Source organism: Lithobates pipiens, unplaced genomic scaffold, assembly GCF_037356315.1.
Source record: "Lithobates pipiens isolate NorthernLeopardFrog02 unplaced genomic scaffold, aLitPip1_a1.2 Scaffold_8, whole genome shotgun sequence".
NCBI lineage: Eukaryota > Metazoa > Chordata > Amphibia > Anura > Ranidae > Lithobates > Lithobates pipiens.
Genome location: NW_027507903.1, coordinates 564,047,744 through 564,061,294, shown reverse-complemented (window position 1 = coordinate 564,061,294; position 13,551 = coordinate 564,047,744). Strand labels below are relative to the sequence as shown.

General features: G+C 43.9%; 1 long non-coding RNA gene across 2 annotated transcripts in view; it reads right to left on the bottom strand.

The window, feature by feature from the left end:
• LOC143960996 (uncharacterized) overlaps positions 1 to 12,205 on the bottom strand; it is a 47,358-nt gene extending 35,153 nt beyond the window's left edge. For both annotated transcript variants that reach the window (XR_013270394.1, XR_013270393.1), the window contains exon 1: positions 11,693 to 12,205. This is a non-coding gene — a long non-coding RNA (uncharacterized LOC143960996). The remainder of the gene's footprint in view (positions 1 to 11,692) is intronic.
• Positions 12,206 to 13,551: the final 1,346 nt, after the last annotated feature.

Sequence of the window (13,551 nt, the reverse complement as noted above, 5' to 3'; positions counted from 1 at the left end):
CTCAACCGCAGCAGCAATGTAGGGGGAGAGAAAGTCAAAAAGAACATAGTTCTTCTATGGGTCTCTGGGTCACGGGGGCAGTGATCCAGTTGGATGCTGACAGCCCATGTAACTCTGGTGGCCATCTTGGGTCAGGAAAAGTCTATTTAAGCTCCTGAGTGCTCATTTAGTGTATGGGAAGCGTGGGACAGGTCTCTCATGTATCAGGTACAGTAACAGTCGCAGAAAAAGGTACCAGACAAGTAGGGAAAGTCTAGGGATCTGCCACGTCTGGAAACTCACCCAATGGGCATGAACCAGTCAGGCCACATGACTGCTGAGGCGCAATGGGCCTAGGTCCCAATGAACGTAACACAAGGGGATCAAATCTCCCACCACCGTTGCCCTTTACCCCATTAAATAAGACACTTACAACCATTAGGTTGGAAAGTGCAAGGCCACAGCTTTATTAAATTCCAATACATAATATTTGAACGTATTTAACTAGTGCCAGTCACAGTTGAACTGTGGGCACTTAATTCCAAAAGGGAGAAGTGGGGCCTGTTCTTACCATAAGAGTTAGACAGACAGCCTACTTCCAATGTTTCATTGCCCATTACAGCAACTTTAAATGCTAGCAAGGTCAAGAAACCGCAGCAAGCTGTGACATACCAGAGGAAAAAAGGGACGGGAGAGTGGGTAGCTCTTCCATCTGACTCTTCCGAAAGAGCCAAGAAAGGCCCAGAATTCTCTGGGGCACACGTTCCCTGAGCTCCTCCCCGTCCCATCCCCCATGTTTCAACCAATCATTTCCCTTGTCCGGCACCTGGCCATGCCCCCATCAGTCTCCCTTTCCCTTGGGAGGGTGCTCAAGAGGCCTTCATTCCACCCCTCAAGACAGACGCTGTCAGTTCAGCTGAGATCTACTCTCTACAATCAGCTGCTCATCCGTGAGTGTTCCTGGTTGGGCTACCTTTTGCTGGGCTTGTTGTGAACTGTTAAACTTTGACTACAATAAAAGTTCTTTCTATTGCATCTAAACTGTGTGTGAGTTACTCTTGCCGCATCATGCTGTACCCTCTCACAAATGAATTATATATTTATTGGTAGCTGTAAGGGAGACTGTGGGGGTTATTTACGAAAAGGCAAATCCACTTTGCACTGCAAGTGTACTTGAAAGTGCAGTCGCTCTAAATCTAACGGGTAGATCTGAAATGAGTGGAAGCTCTGCTGATTTTATCATCCAATCATGTGCACGCTAAAATGCTGTTTTTTTAATTTTCCTTGTATGTCCCCCTCGAATCTACAGCGACTTTACTTCTAAGTGCATTTGCAGTGCAAAGTGAATTTTCCTTTCGTAAATAACCCCCTGTGTGTTGCCGAAAACAGCCAAATCCAATTGGTTTCATCTATGAGACAGTAATCACAGTGCTACCAGTGTTACTTCAACAGTGCCATCAATACTATATTAAAACCAAATAATATTTAGGGACCTACATATACAGAAGACTGCTATAGACAGTCTGTTTATTATAATTGTTGTTTCAACTTTCTGTTTTTGGAGAGCTTATCTTATTCTAGAGCAGCCTTTTTCAACCAGGGTGCCTCCAGGTTGCCCAAAAATTGTACACAAGCCAGCAGGTGGATCAAGCCTGCCTTTTAGTTACACAAAGCTACAGGTTTTCATTGTGAACTATTACAACCTTCCAGTCGTCGGCGCCCTAAGGCCCCTTTCACATGGGCACCTCCGTTGGATGGAATCCGATTTCCCAGCGGAGGATCACTTCTGTCTATTTTCATCTGATCATATCTGATCAGACGAATGAAAAATAGGACCACCATCTGTCTGGATTTTGCGGGCAGGATTGGATTGCGCCGGTTGTCAGTGGACATGTCATCGCTGACATCCCCGCTCCATAGGGGTGAATGGAGAGTCATTCTGAAATACTGACAGGCGGACATGATCGGACAGCCCATGTGAAAGGGCCCTAAGGGACTTTGGGTGCCTACATAACATCCTTGTTTGCTACTTTCCTGTCTCCTTCTGCCAGCACTAGAGTCACATTAGCTGAGTGAGGGTTAGAAACTGCAGGAGAAGAGAAACATTGGAATACTAGTCAGTACCAGTGTGCAAAGGTGTATTTGCTTTGGAAGAATAAATTCCCTCTAATGTTGCCTGTCCTGCATGAATGAATGATGCTTTGATATGTAAAACTATTCATTTTTTTAAATTGTAGAATGCAGTGCCTCAGGATTGTGCATAGTTTTAAAGGGTGCCTTGACTAAAAAAAAAAAGTTAAGAAACACTGTTCTAGAGTGATCTTTTTCAATGTTTTGTAACCTAGAGGAACCAGTAAATGTTCAGGTCTCAGGGAACCCCTGTCAATAATTACTCTATCTGCAGCTCATGATACAATATTACGGTGGTCAGTGGAAAGATTGCTCCTTACATTAATGGTCATTGAGAGGATTGCCCCTTTAAAGATAGCTGAAAGGGTCATTGGTGTCATGTCTGAGAGGCAGAAATTGCTCACCGAGCAAAGAAGTCCTAACAACTTTTGGAGGAACCCTAGGATTACATTGGACCCCAATTGAGAAAGGCTGAACAAGAATTTGCTCACTGACCAAAGAACCAATAGCAACTTCTGAAGGAGCCCTGGAATTCCATGGAACCCTGGCTGATAACATTTGTTCCAGAAATTGGTCATTGGCCAAAGAATTCCTAGCAATCTCTGGAGGAACCCTAGGATTCCAAGGAACAGTGATAGAAAACCTGATTGGGAAAGGCTGTTCTAGAGCCATGGTGTGTTTGGGGCAATGCCACTGCACGGATTTCACATCCCAGTTGACTGTTCACAAACAAAATTACAAGGAGCTTTAAAAACACAGTAAGAAAACAATTTCATGGAAATAGACTTTGGGTCATTAAGTAGTGGATTTGGATGGATTATTTTTGGAGAATTAAGATATCAGTTTAGTGTCACTTTAGTTTAAGGAAATACAAACAAAAAGACTTTCCATTTTCTGGTCCAAGAAAGATCTATTACTACATACAGAACATTCCTGGACATATTCTATTATTTTAGGTGCCCAACGAGAAACCTCTAAGCGCTGTTTACATATTCTGGTGGGAAGCAGGTGGACTCAGCCGCCTGTTTTTACAACCTCCAGCTGCCAGTGTTAAAAAGCCCTTAGGGTCATACAGTAATGATAAAAACAATATAAGTAAAGGAGGCAAAAACTGCAACTTTGTTACACACTTCTGCCAAGTTGTGAAACACCATGGATAAAATATTTAGTCCATTAAATATTTAGAATACAGTGCATGCTGAAGCTACAGTTTGTGTCTCATCAAGCTTTCGTAATTTTGCTGATTTTACACTCCAGTGGCGCCAGCAGCAATTGAGACACAAGCCAGGACTTTGCTGGGATATCATCATATGACCGGGTTACTGACATACACGATACAGTACACAATGGTGTTAATGAGCCAATCAACAGTCTCCCAGCTAGGTCAACACCATTAAACTGACCAATAATACAATATTTCCTACCATAAAAAACCTATCAGTGCCTACATTACTATGTGTCTGTTAAACAACCGTTTACTCAACTTAATTAAACTTAAAAGAAAGGTGTAGAAAAAAAAAAAAAACAAGCACACATACCTCCATGCTGTAGCATTGGTGTGATACTGCAGATGTCCCATGTCCTCTCTAAGACCAAGAACTGACCGCTCAGATCTTGGTCTGCATTCGAGCAGAGAGCAGACACTGCCAGTGAGCACGGAGCTGGAGAGGTTTGTCAGGATACTTCCAGATCCTGGAGCGGCTCTGTAATGTCAGCTAACAGCAGGCAATAGCCTGCTATTAGCTGACTTTGGATCACAGGAGAGCAAAAGTAAGTGCACGCCTATGATCCACAAGAAAAGTACAGTTCTTGTTCATTTGTTTTTACTGAAACTTTTCCGAAAGTACAAAGGTTGCGCAATTAAGCAATTGTAAAAAGAGCAAGTAGACAAGGCAGTTATATGAACATTGGGTGATATACACTATATTGCATGAGGGTAATGACAGAAATATTGTATTGCGCAACCACAACAATACAAGCAGCGTGTCAGAAACCATGAAATCAGGCTGAGACAGAAGTACAGCTAAATCGCACTTGTTTAATAATCAAAGTAAAAAGAACAAATGTAGTCAAAACATAGCCCAGTAACCGGAAAGGATAGTCAGACAAGCCAGAAGTCAAGGGTCAAAGTAGTGGAACAACAAGCAGGATCTGGAGCCAGAAGGGATGTCAGCAAAGCCACTCTTTAAACAGGACCGCAGGAGATGTTTCTTGTAATGTGGACCAATACCCTCTAGACTGGACAGCTTAAGTAGGCAGGACTGACAAGTAGTATACGAACAACAGCTGAGTAACTGTGGATAGAGATGGGAGCTGGCAATTAGCCGACAGCTGAGCGGCCAGCTCAGAGAAGGAAGGGCTGAGCCCAGCCCTGACAGCGCTTCCTCCAAAAGCTAAACTCCACCACACTTTTAGTGGAAAAACATCCAAAAACAAAGTCCTCCAGGGCATAGAGCCTTGCTACAGCTCCAAAAGTGAGACTCCTCTGTGACACGCTTTCCACCACCAAAAGCATCAGAGACTCTTGCCAGATTGTTGGACTTCAGAATTCAGAAGGTCAAGCCATGCCCATACCGGATTAGTGAGACCATGTCTTTGCTCACAAGACGGCACAACAGCTCCTCTCAACTTTGCATTGAACTTTTGCAACTTTGGGAATGGGGATAGTGGTTTTGGCTGGGGAGAATTATCAGCACAATTAAAATTATTTTACCAAGCAAGTTACCCCCGGAGAACATCACATATAATCCTCTGGGTACAGATTGCAGTTAGGTGGTTAGGAATCACCTACGGCAAATAAAATGAGTTAGATGGTTCTAAACTACCATAATGGCAGGAGTTTTGTATGCAGTTACAGCATCTGATCCCATCTTTATGAGTTTATAGCTCAGTTCAATGGGTGGAAATTACTGATTGGATGCCATGGGCAGCATAGCTATTCTATCTGCATGAAATATTCTCCCTGTGATTTGCTGGGCAATCTCCAGTTCCTTTGGTTTTCTCCCACAACCCAAGAGTTGAATTAAATGGTTAGCTGATGACTCACCATGTTAAAGCACAACTAAATTCTCTCAATTGACATTAACTATTTTTTAATCCTTATGCTGCTGGCATGAGACTATAGGTAGGGAGGTATATTATTTTCACTTGTATTTTCTTTATTTGCATTTCTTCAGTTGCTTTTTCATTGGTTTCTGGCCTAGGCCAAAATAATAACACATCCCAGAAGTCATCATGAATTTTTTTTTCTTTCATCTGAAAGAGGGAGTCCACCTACATTTTTTTTAATTAAAAGCCAGCAGCTACAAATACTGCAGCTGCTGACTAATAAATGGACACTTACCTTTCCTGGAGTTCAGCGATGGCGGCGCCATTCTCGATGAGGGAATCAGGAAGTGAAGTGTTGCGGCTGCACTTCCCAGTTCCCTACTGCGCATGCGCGAGTCACGCAGCGCAATGAGAATGGTCCGCGCTGTCTCTGGGACCAGCAGACAGCGCAGCAGGACAGGAAGAGGCATAGACTCCCGTGGACAGGTATCTGCACCCCCTCCCCCCTGAAAGGTGTCAAATGTGACACCGGAGATGAGGAGGGTACCCCTGCTTGAAGGAGGGGAGGAGGGACATTCTCAGCTAAGCACACTCTTCTGCCTGCATGCCTAAGCTAAAGGCAGATGGATTTCAGGAAGTAAATGCTACATGAATCATCTGTCTTTACCAGTGGTGGCTGCTCCATTAGGGGTGCAGGGGCATCGTCCCCCTAAATCATGTGCCTGGCTCCTAATCTACATGCAGGGTGCCAGGCGCATGGATTTTAATGTTTTTTTTTAAGCACATGATTAGAGACTGAGCCCACCCACTTGTGTGACAATAGCAAATTAATATTCACTATTGTCTTCCTTCTACTCCATGGCCAATCAGGAAGTGGGTCTTAAGAGGAGGAGGAGGAGATTACAGGTGAGACCCAAAGCTCCCCACGACCTAGATGGGGTAAGTGCGGGACTGGTGGGAGGTCGAATGAATGAGCGAGAGAGCGATGGGGTGGGGGGAGGGTTTGACTGATGGTGGACTGAGTGACCAACCAACTAAACTGGGGGGGGGCAGCGGGTGGTTTGTTTACCCCCCCCAAAAATGGAGCACCAGCCGACACTGGCCGTTACCCTAGATGGCAGCAGATAGAAATGCTAGGGGGGTGTTTCTCAACAAAATAAAGCATGGATACATGGAACAATAGGTGAGTTTGTTGTGAATATCTCATGCACTGGGGAATATGAATTTATACTGCATTTTATTGTATCTTTACCCCTTTATGCGCATTTATGTGCGTTACAGGCATATGCTGTTTGTAAGCATAAAATAATTGTGTCTACTAGAATTTAAATTTATTCTGGCCACTAGAAAAAAATGTATGTGAATACACACACTTTTGTGTAAATCATGCTCAGACCCACCTCTGCAAATTTAACTTTGGAGCTTTTTTATGCCCCTGAACACTGCACAGATATGCTTATAGACACCTGTATGTGCATGGCCACATTAAATAACATGCAGCTGCATTTATGGACATACAAAAAAAAAACACCAAATGCCCCTAACAGTGGCATTTTTTCTTCCTGTGGTGGTGTGCATGAGCCCTAATGAATGGGAGCTTCTTCAAGGGAGAGAGAAATGTAGTTTGCAAGGGTCAATTCACACTTGTGCACGTCGCATCGCATGAACATTTTTCAACATGTTTACATTCATTGTGTTGATTGTGACAATTCATTTTCAATGAGGCCTCAACATACCTTCATGTGTCAAAACATAGCTGCCTCTAGGCAAAGTGTATTGTATTTATTCCATGTGATGTGGTTCAGGTGCATTTGTTTAGTCCTTGTATATGCACTTAAGGGAAACTGATAATAAATAGCAAGGCATTGTAATGCACATACACTGTACATTGGTGTACTGTACATTCACTCATGCAACAAAATGTTTGCAGAAGTGTGAATGTGGCCCAAAGCACAGTGTATTATATTGGGGCTGTCTGAATCTGGGATATACATAAATACACATACACATCATAGATTCCACCCAGCCACAAAGCATGCCTTTGAAACCAATCTCACCACACTCAGACATGCCAGCGTTGCAGAGGCTAAATAAAGACACAAGCATCGGGAGATTTCCTTGTTTATAGCGACGAGGGGTTGAGTCGCTTAACATATTAAGTTTAAAATAACTTTATATAAATCATTTAGATCAGCGAGTTAGAAAATCAGCCTGCAGTACATATTTTAAAACTGAATTAGAGCAATATGACAGACTTAGGACTGATTTAATTGGCCATGACCCAGCAAACACCCTGACCTGCGCCCTCATTGTCTGGTCTGTAAATGCTTCTTAATATACCGGCATACATATAAATAGAAATAGGTGACATTAATAGCAATAGAAGTAGCAAAGGAATCACCAGCAGTAACCACTGTAAAAGCAGAATTATTAATTATCAGGACAAAAAAATAGTGATCCCAACAGTGGGAGAAGAAATGGTATTCATACAATGACAATCATTACAATAAAGCCTACAGAGTTAGTAGTAACATTGTCAGATGTAGTTGTAGTATTAAGATCTGCAAGTAGGAACAGCAGAAGTAACAAAAGCTTTTTTGGTGGCAGCAGGTTTTTTTTTTCAGGGGGAACATGGGGGGACCTTCAGCCCTTGATGGGGTGCTAGCGTGTGCTAGGGAGTCTATTGATGCTGACTGCTGGGGGGATCGATTGTCGCTGGAGGATCATTTGTTGCTGGGAGGTCTATTTTTACTGGTGGGAGATCTATTTTTGCGGCGCGGTCTTATATATAGAGGTCTACTGATGCTGGCTACCAGGAGATCTACTGTATTATTTACTGGCGGGAGGTTATTGTTGCTCGGGTGCTCTATTGTTGTTGGGGGTTCTATTGTTGCTGGCGAGGATCATATGTTGCTGGTGGGGATCTTATTTTGCTAAGGGTTCAATTGTTGCTGAGGAGGATCTACTGTTGAGGGAAGGGTCTGCTGATTCTGGCAGCTGAGAGATCTACTGTATTGTTATATTGGGGGGGTCTATTGTTGCTGGGGGATTAATTGTTGTTGGGGGAGATCTATAGTTGTTGGCTGCACATGATTGTGCTTGGAGGTGGGTAGGGAATGGAGACAAGGGGGTGCTTGGAAGGGGGGAGTACTTAAACCTATCCTCTAAGAAAAAAGGCCTGGGTGGCAACTGTAATCATTTGTATTAGTTTTACCAGTAGCAATAGTATCGGTACTTGGATACTACAAGCCATATGTGGGCTGCGATCCAACAAAATGCTGGCCAATAAGGTCTTGGATTACTTATGCTCCTTCAAATACCGGTTTAGGTTCATGTTGATTTGCTGGACATACTTTACAACATGTACCCAGGACTTTATTTACAATGAAAAAAGTGTTAGCAGCACTGATAAAACATAAAAATGACAGGAGTAGAAGGGAGAGGAGTAGTAGCTGTATTAGGCAGGCCATAGATGGTGCGATTTTCTGCTGGCAATTGGCTGGACTGCTGCTGACAATAATTGAATACCGAAAATCTGACTGGTTGTACTCAGATTGATCGATGGACGGACCTGAGTACATTCAGCCTGCTCAATCTCAGCCGGATCCTGCTGATCCGGATGAAATCTGAACTGTCTATGGGCAGGCTGAATGTACCCAAGTCGATCTATTGATTGACTTGGGTACAACCAGCATGTCAGATTTTGGGCTGGCTTAAGTGAAGCATCGGCCCTCATTCACACTTGTGTGTTCTTCTGCTTGCCCTATGCCTGACTTAGCCTTACTATGCAGAATTCTATTCTTTCAAATTGTTCCTGTTTACACTTGTAAACAGGCATCAGTCATCCTACACATTACGCCCTATGCGCAGACAGGTACATGAGCTTATTTTATATTTTTTATTTCATAAGTGTATTCAGGCATTTTTTTTATTATATAGGCTTCAATAAGAAAGCCTGTAAATGCATAATACCCATGGTTTTGCCATTTGGAGTTTTTACACCTGATGAAGTCCTCTTCTCCTATAGAACTACTCTCCTTTCCTTGCCCAATCCAGAAAACAAATGCCTGAAGACTCATACTCATGCAAATGTGCCTGTAAGAAGCATGTCATATGCCTGGAAATTGCTTGAAAACTCCTCAAATATTGGGAATATACTCTGCTAAGGTGTGAGTGCAGACTTAGAAGTTCCATTAATACGAGTAATCATAATGGTGTTATTGATATGTATCAGTGGCATGGACTTGGCATGGACATACTTAATGTAATTTAAGTGATCTTCATAGGCACTGGAGGACAGCTGAACAGGTAGGTGTGACCTGACCAACCTGATGCCCATATCTACTGGTGCATTGTCAAAAATGTAACAGTTCACTTAGCCAAGTGTTTCTGTTTAGTCTTTTGGCTTGCAGAAGAGTATGTACAAGGTTGGACCAACTAATCTATCTGATTGTTCCCCTGATAGCTGATTGTCTGCAAGTACCTGATGGAGACAAGAATGTTCTTCTGATAGCTCACGGTCAAAAATGTCTGCAGGTACCTAAAGGATATGAGAATATTCCCCTGATAACCGATGGCAAGTATTGTCTGCGGGAACCTGAAGGAGATGAGAATGTTCCCCTGATAGCTGATGATGAACAATGTCTGTGGGTACCTGATGGAGATGAGTAGCTGAAGGAGAAAAGGATGTTCCCCTGATGGCCAAAAAGATCTGCGGGTATCTGATGGAGATGAGAATGTTCCCCTGATAGCTGTTAGCCCAGGGCCGTCTTTAATATAGATTGGGCCCTGGGCAAAATTTTTCTTGGGCCCCCCCCCCATGCAATTTCCCTCTCCACCTGCTCTGAGACATACAATAGCAGCTAGACCTAAAATCAGTTTTCTGTATCAGATCAGGCAGCAATTGCGATTGGTTGCCAGCAGTTACAGCATATCATTACTGTTTACTGACTGGTTGCTAGAGGTTACAGCACACATTACGGCTCACTGATTAGTTGCTAGAGGTTACAGCACACATTACGGCTCACTGATTAGTTGCTAGAGGTTACAGCACACGTTACGGCTCACTGATTAGTTGCTAAAGGTTACAGCACATGTTAGGGCTCACTGATTAGTTGCTAGAGGTTACAGCACACATTAGGGCTCACTGATTGGTTGCTAGAGGTTACAGCACATCACCTCCGCACAGCAGGGGGGCATGATATACATAGGCATGCCACCTTTATTTACATATCAATGCCGCCAGCCGCAGCTATTTACTTAGTATTGTCGCCACTATTTACATATGAATGGCGGTTATTTATATGTAAACACAGGGTCTGCAGGTGAGTCACTTGCACACAACAATAGGGCAGAGCTGGGCAGCATTAGTACCAGCACTTCACACAGATATCAGAACACAGCACAGGAATAAAACTTCAAGGGACAAGGGAATTTAAACCTGGATAGTTGGCAAGTATGATGAAGCTGTTTTGGGCCCCACAACAATGACAGGGCCCAGGGCAGCTGCCCCTTTTGCCCTGCCTTAAAGACGGCCCTGTGTTGGCCAATAATGTCTGCGAGTATCTGATGAGGATATAAATGTTTCCCTGATAGCTGATGGCCAACAATGTCTGTGGGTACCTGATGGAGATAAGGATATATCTGAAAGATATGAAAATGTTTCCCTGATAGCTGATGGCCAGTAATGTCTGAGGGAACCTGAAAGGGAAGACAGTGTTCCCCTCATAGCTGGTGAACAATGTCTGTGGGTACCTGATGGAGATGAGAATGTTCCCCTGATAGCTGATAGTAAACAATGTCTGCGTGTACCTAATGGAGATAAGAATGTTCCCCTGATAACCACCAAAGTCTGCGGGTACCTGAAGGAGAAGAGAATGTTCTCCTGATAGCTGATGGCCAATAAGGTCTGTAGGTATCTGATGGAGATGAAAGCGTTTCCCTGATAGCTGATGGTGAACAATGTCTGTGGGTACCTGATTGGGATGAAAATGCTCCCCTGATATCTAAAAGTCTGTGGGTACCTGAAGGAGAACAGAATGCTCCACTGATTGCTGATGGCCACCAAAGTCTGTGGGTACCTGACGGGAGAAGAGAATGTTCCCCTGATAGCTGATGACCAATAAGATCTGCAGGTATCTGATGGAGATGAGACTGTTCCCCTGATAGCTGATGATGAACAATGTATGTGGGTACCTGATGGAGATGAGAATTCTACGTGATCCAGCCAATAGCAGCATCTCTCCTGATGGTATTAGCTGTAGCAGTACCAATAGGATAATAATGGCTTTAATAGTGCTATCAATAACACTTCTACCAACAACAGTAACATTGACAGCACAACTATTAGGAGTACACTAAGTAGTAAATAAAGGTGGTGGTAGTCCCACCACCACCAGAGACCAACCAAGAGATGTATAACATAAAAAGCCACAGCAGAGGCAACAAGACACTTGTGAGACCAGAACGTGGACCTTTTCAGAGGGTCATCACATGAATACAGATATCAGCAGTACAATCACCCACACAGCATTACCTGATATCACAATAATCGCCATAGTAAGTCCAATTTTTATCCAGTATTCCATTGTTGGTCACTCTCCTGTGTCCACTCCAAGGTGTAGAAACTCACTGTATTCAACTTTATCTCTTTATCCAAAGCTTTCTCTTGATACCGTCCACTCTTTATAGTATAGACTTCTGTTAATAACGTTAAACTATTTCTACTCTATATGGTATCTTGGTGACTGTGCATATGTTCCTGTACCTACAGTTTATTACTCCATCTTCAACTTCCTTCCTCATCTGTCACATTTCAGCAACCGTCCTGAGTCTCTCCGGTCACCAGGTCTATTGTTCGTACACCCCTGTGCAGGTTCAGGTTCTCTATGTAGCCCCTGCTGATCTGCTAAGTTTCCTTTTATAACTATCTGTCCCCCCCAGCGTTCTGCCTTTGTAGGATTCCCAGCAGCAATGACTGAACTCTTCTCCCTACACAGTGCTGAGTAGTTGTGTGTAGTGTAGGGGAAGTGGCTGAGTTAGGGGGTGTATTAGTGAGGTCACTCTCAGGATACAAAGAGATAGAGGAGCGAGAAGGGAAGAGAGGCGTGCACACCACCAGAGGAAAAAGAGGAGGGGGAAATCCATAAATGAATTATACAAGCAGTAGCATGAAACATAGCTAAACGATTTATAAAAAGTTCATAAATTGTAATCGGTATTAACATCATTAAAGCTAAACTCCCGGCAGATATAAAAGACACAAATTCAGATAGCTCTGCATTCATTAATACAGTGTTTCTCATTGTGGCACCCTTTAAAAAGCAAGCAAAATCTCAAGGCACCCCAGTCTAAAAAGCAAGTTATCAGGGGAAAACCTGAGTCTGGGATGAGGCATACAACCATCTTGAAGAAACTTTACATCAGTGTTCCCCCCCACCACTTCTCATCAGAGGTCCCCCCATCACATCAGAGTCCTTCCATCACATCAGAGCCCTTCCTTCACATCATAGTCCCCCATTACATCAGAGTCCTTCTATCACATCAGAGCCCTTCCTTCATATCATACCCACCCATTACATCAAAGTCCCCCCTTCCTGGTTACATTAGAGTCATCAGATGACTCCCCCATCAGATCAGAGTCCTTCTTTCACATCAGAGGTCCCCCATTACACCAGAGGTCCTCCATCACATCATAGTTCTCCCTTCGCATCAGGTCCTTCTTCCTGTTCACATCAGAGGTCCCGCCATCACATCAGAGTCCTCCCATCACATCAGAGTCCTCTCTTCACAATAGAGGTCCCCCCATCAGATCCGAGGTCCCCCATCACATCCGAGGTCCCCCATCACATCAGAGTCCTCCCTTCCCATAAGAGGTTCCCCCATTACATCAGAGGTCCTCCCATCACATCAGTCTTCCCTTTGCATCAGAGCCCCCCCTTGCCATTCACATCAGAGGTCCCCCATCACATCAGAGTCCTGCCTTCACATCAGAGTCCTGCCTTCACATCAGAGTCCTGCCTTCACATCAGAGTCCTGCCCTCTTCACATCAAAGGTCCCTTATCACATCAGAGTCCTCACTTCAAATCAGAGTCCTCACTTCAAATCAGAGTCCTCACTTCAAATCAGTCCTCTCCCATCGGATCAGAGTCCTTCTTTCACATCAGAGGTTAACATTACACCAGAGATCCTCCCATCACATAATAGTTTTCCCTTCGCATCAGGGTCCCGCTTCATGTTCACATCAGAGGTCCCCCCATCACATCAGGGTCCTCCCTTCACGTCAGAGACACCCTTCCCATAACAGGTTCCCCCATTACATCAGAAGTCCTTCCATCACATCATAGTTCCCCCTTCGCATCAGGGTCCCCCATCCTGTTCACATCAGAGCCACC